Genomic DNA, 6,000 nt, shown 5'->3' on the forward strand with positions numbered 1-6,000 from the left:
TATATATATATACATATATATGTGTGTGTGTGTGTGTGTGTATAATCTTCAGGGTCTGAATTTCCTAAATTCCCAACTCGCACCGCGCTCGCAGTATTTGATTAGTGAGATCAGTATGTTATCATTACAATGACTACAAAAAGGGTTTCATGTGTTTAGAAGTAATTCTAACAAAATCAGCAAGCGCTTTGCACTCGCATGAGATGATTATATGGTGGGATAATGGTCACTCAAATGGTCCCATTAAAAACCAGAGTAAATTGGTTTATAACTTTTTGAAACCATTCCAATTTACATCAATGTCAGTGGTGCTGCGTAGATCACACGAACCGCTTTATTCCCGCCATACTTGGGGTAATGGATGTTTTTTTGTCATGATCTGCCGAAAACGACGCTTTTAAATGTAATCTAGGATAATTATTTGGGGATTTTCCTATTTATATATTTCTCCTATGTATGTTTTCTGTTCCGTCTAGACTTGAGTTCATTTAGATTTTTTTTTCAGCACTGCCCTTGCAGTCTGAACATAGATTATATGAGTTTGATAGTTGCCATTCATTTCTTTCCACTCTATATTCCTTTCCTCTTATTCTCGCTTTTCATCTTCATTCCTTCTCTATTCTCTCTTCAGGTGTTCCACTCATTCCATCCCTCACCTGACTCCCTATATTACCCAGACATCTTTATCATCTTCATCTCCTTATTCCATCTTTCTCTCTGTGTTCTGTTCCTGATATGTTACGTTGCTGTTAAGTTCCTGAGTTATGCTGTTGTTTTGAACTGATTATTTTATTCTCATCAACTAGGTGCTTAGTTCCAGACCCTACCGTAATTTCGATGCTCCGGTGCTATCTTGACAAGCAAAAAAACATTGATCAAGAAACGCACTACATTGACAAAAATATAATAGAGGTATATTCTCCGATAGTATTTAAGATTCTTGATTTTATTCAATTTCATTTAATTTATACTTCTGAATACATCGGTGCACAGCACAAGATGACAAATGACACAATTCAGACATGCACTTTCAATTTGAAACAACAAATATCATTCTGCTTGGTTTATATCGACTCTTATGTAGGGCTTTCATTTTGATTTTGTTTCATGGCACACACTGAATCATGACACACACTGAATCATGACATAAAGCATCGACAATCATGACAAATAGATGATGTCATTTTCATTGCCGATTGGTAGTTTTTCTGCAGTGATCTATTAACTTTTCAATAAAAATTAATGAATTGATGTTGCCTGAGTAGAGTATGTAATTTGCTGACAGAGGCACAGAAGCAGATAACTATACGTTGCTCATTGCCGTGTCGTAAAAATAAACCGAACTTGAACTTTACATATTTCAACAACCGACATCATCATGTTTTAAAATTGAAATATAATTAATGTGTCTGGATACTGGAAATGGCAAACTCCCCTTAAAGGACAAGGCCACCCCAACAAAAGGTTGGTTTGAATAAAAAAGAGAAAATTCCGACAAGTATGAAAATTTCATCAAAATAGGATGTTAAAATAAGAAAGTTATGACATTTTCAAGTTTTGCTTAATTTCACAAACAGTTATATGGACATCCTGTTGGGTATATATGCAAATGAGGAGACTGATGACGTCATTCACTCGCCATTTCTTTCGTATTTGATTATATAAAATAGAGAATATCCTATTTTTCTCCTCATTGTCAAGTGAAACAACGATTAATTCCTCCCTGAACATTTGGAATGAGCATTGTTTAATACAATATGATTCAGTCAAGTTGGTCCTTACTGTCAAATCTATACAAAAGGAAATATTGTATAATTTAAACAATAAAAACAAAAAAATGCGAGTGAGGGACATCATCGACTGTCTTATTTGAGTTATGCATGTGAAAAATAAGCAAAACTTTAAAATGTCATAACTTTCTTATTTTACATCAGATTTTGATGAAATTTTTAGCATTTGGCTAGTTTATTTTTTTTTCTCTATCTATTAAAATCAACATTTTTGTGAGGTGGACTTGTCTTTTTAGGGTTAAGTACACTCCAATATAAATTTGATTTAAATGAAAAAATAAGTATTAATTTCCTTCTAACAAGAATAGCCTATAACAATTTCATGGTTCTACGACAATTACATAAAATGAAATACCAAGAAATAATGAATGTCATGTTACCTCATACACTGTTAAAAAATCTCCTTAAAAACAAAAGTTCCTACAGCACCGTCTCAAGAAACTGTAATCTTATTGCAACCGCGTATAACTGTATAATCTTATACGTGCATTTTGTTTAGTTACAGAAATTGGTATATTATGTCTTGTACTAAACCTTTTTAGGGGGCAGGGGGTTGTGGGTTTTTTTATTGTTGTTGTTGTTGCAAACTCCGCTTTTAACAGTGTGGGTTCGTGATGTAACACTACCGGCTTCATCAGTTCAATACAAACGTGTATAACTGTTCTTAAAATAAGCAAAACTTTCAAATGTTGTACCATGATAATTTTACATCATATTCTGATGAAATATCACCGTTGTTATGATTGTTTAATTCTTTTATTATTTGAATGAATGTGTTCTTGAATTGACCTTCAATCTACAATCCTGCTGTCCTCAATTACGTCATGAAGAATATGCTCGATATGTTGATAAAAGAATCACATTTCTAATTCTCTCTGTTGTACATTTTTAACATTCCTGCATAAAATGTCAAAATCTTGATTAGTTTTCTCTTTAGATAAACTGAAAATTACTTACTTTGCTTCAGTATCAGCTATGCAATTATTACAAAATATCACAAGCTGCAATCAACAAAGGTGAATTCAAAGTAAATATAAAGACAATTGTCATGATTATCCCTTTCTAGTTATAGATTGTTATTATATTGCACAATTTCATAAAAATCAAACTGATCTCGGAAAGCTATAAACTGGCAAGATAAATATTGATAAAATATCTTACAATCATAGCAATAGTAGTACGAATTATTCCATACCAATGAATTAATGATAAAATATTGTCACAATCATTATAATTCTATAAATCCATGCAAGCAAGAATATTTAACGCAATATATATATAGGACTGAATAAATCGATTTTTTTTCTATTAAGAATTACAAGAAGAATCATTTTATATTCTATTGCAAAACAGATTTCAGCACAAGACAATCTACTATTTCAAATCAATTCAAAGCGACAACAATGCATGAAACAAATAAATCTTTATAACGAAAGACTATGAATAAAATCATCATAAAAGCGACATCAGAAATGTGATTTATCTTCAGAATGAATATAATAATATGTCATTTTGATCTTAATGCTCTATAATTTTGTCATAATGCATGTATCATACTACAATAAAATAAATTCTTTTAAATATTCATACAAGACCTTTTTCTAGTGATGCTACAATGATACAAATATACTAAAACATGAGTACAAATTTAACAGTACTTTCACGATGGAATGCAGGTGATGAGTCTATTTCGGACAACGATCACAATGAGAATATTACAGTACCAAATATAATAAATAAATGTGATGAAACAAAGGAGAAATTCCAAATAACCACAATGTTTGATACATCAAACAATGGTGTATACACATAATTATATTCATGTTCAAGGTTCAACATCAATCTAAAAAAAATACCGTAAAACATGACGAAGCCCCGTAATCCCCTTCCCCTTTTCGCATCAGCCTAAACTACATAATAACTATCCAATTTCATTCCATAATTTGAAAAGGGAATACAAATTCGCATGTAAAGTTAATTCAAAAGAATTTTAAATCAGAAAAATTATTATTTGAAAGTTTGAATGGTAAATATCGTATCGTAAAAAAGTTTAAATATCTATACAGTACGTATAAAAAAAATTACACTTTCGAAAAATCCTACATGAGAAATTTATAATATATCATCTTATTTAAATATTTTCATATTGGTATAAGTCTCTAAGCTCAAGTTGAATTTCAACCACTGTAAATCAAAATTGTCATTGCAAACGAGCATGTGGATACAAAGAAATGTTTGTTAATTTATTATTTGGGTAATAAAAAAAGTTAGTCTGATTTTGTCACAGCACCAGTCAAATAAGAATTGGTGATCAAGAAAAGGCCACGAATAGTTTTATAAATATTTTTGTTCACGACAATGTAATTTCCTTTATTCATAATGTCGATATCAACATTTAAACCTCTGCTTTGGTTGAAGATAAATGAAAATGGAAGAATAATTATATGGAAGATGTTTTTACCTAATGTAATGAAATACATAATGTGATTTTTGTCGGTAGATTTTTGAAGAAATCAATGCACCTTTGTGAAAAGCAATAATGCTCCAGATTGATTTTTGGAAGCTGAATTACTCATAAATTACACTAAGTCCGTCACTCTAACAATTATTGTTTAAACTTTTAAGCAATTTCTTAACAACGTGATATAACCACCAGTTTAAACATTTAAACCTCTTGTTTAAAAGTTTGAACAACAGTTGTTAAAGTGACGGGCTAAATTAAACATGCTTAAAAATTGAAACGTTTTAACAGTGTTGTACACAAAACATTGATTTTTTTAAATAAATATAAAGTGAAATATGTGTATTGGCACCAGCACTACACTGTAAAAAAATAAAGTGCTAATTCAGCACTTACAGCGCTTGTTAGTCATGATAGTGACTGCACTAGGAGTGCTGATTTTCCAGTTCAAATTTAAACAAGAAAATCAGAACTCGTATGCAGTCACTTTACAAGCACTGTAATTGCTAAATTAGCACATCATTTTTTTACAGTGTATGGAGTCATAAATTTTTGTTTTACGAGGCCATACATGGGGAGCGTTTCATGAAAAGACTTGTCGGATTTTGTATCCGAAAAGCCGACAGTTGCCATAGTAACAGTGCTCCTCTGCCAATCAATATCAAGTAACTTGTCGGATGAAAATGTTGATGAAACGCTCCCCCGAGCTGACCCACGCGTGAGTCCTAAAAGGTTTGCCCAACATTTACCTTTATCATTTGGTCACTTTTTTGGTGTTGCTATGACAGGCAGCCAACAAACAATAGAATATACATCATTTCGTGAATAGCAGCTGAATGTACTAAAACAAAATTGACCCCAAAATAATAATAGAGAATTCTGACTTAGACAATAAAACTGGACCGTCTGTACGATTTCCAATTACATCAGATTTGACCAGCTGGATACAAATCAGCACCTGTATTTTTTTTTGGGGGGGGGTGAGTGAGTGGGTGTGTATGTTGTGTTGTGTGTGCGCGACACTGCGCGTGCTTTTCCCGCTCATACACTACCTGCCACATTTGATAATAAACGTGAAACATGATGAATATGAAACGTGATTACAATTACAAGATGTAGTATGGTTTCTTGTTTCTATGGAGACACAAACCAACACGGCTTCTCACATAAATTTTAGTAAGGCGATTTTTTTTTCCAAACGGTTATACACAGCAAAAACTGTGGTGTTTAATAACCGGTGTACATAGAGCACCACACCAGTTATTTTACACCGGTGTTAAATTGGTGGTGTTAGTTTTACACCTATAGGTGTTATTACAACACATTTTGTTGTTACATTTACACTCTTTGGTGTTATGTTTGATCTCTAGTATGTAATTTTAACACCTCTAGAGTGTGGTCCTCTATTAAGACCAATTGGTGTCATTTTTAACACCACAGTTTTTACAGTGTACGATGAAAGTGGAATATCATTGGGTACATGTGTCCGTAATATATAACCACATTTTTCTGATGATGAATATTCATTTCAGAGGGGCCAATAACAAAATGAAAACACTGCCAAAAGTGAAGGGGGAAATGGGGTGTCAGGAAAGGCCAATAACAGAATGAAAACACTGCCAAAAGTGAAGGGGGAATTTGGGGTGTCAGGAAAGTGGTGTCAGAAAAAAGGTGGGTAATGTTTATAGAAACACCCGGTGGGTGTTTCACAAAGCCGTTGTAAATAACAAATGACCGGTGATCCTTGCG

This window comes from Lytechinus variegatus, chromosome 2 (assembly GCF_018143015.1).
Source record: "Lytechinus variegatus isolate NC3 chromosome 2, Lvar_3.0, whole genome shotgun sequence".
Classification (NCBI taxonomy): Eukaryota; Metazoa; Echinodermata; class Echinoidea; order Temnopleuroida; family Toxopneustidae; genus Lytechinus; species Lytechinus variegatus.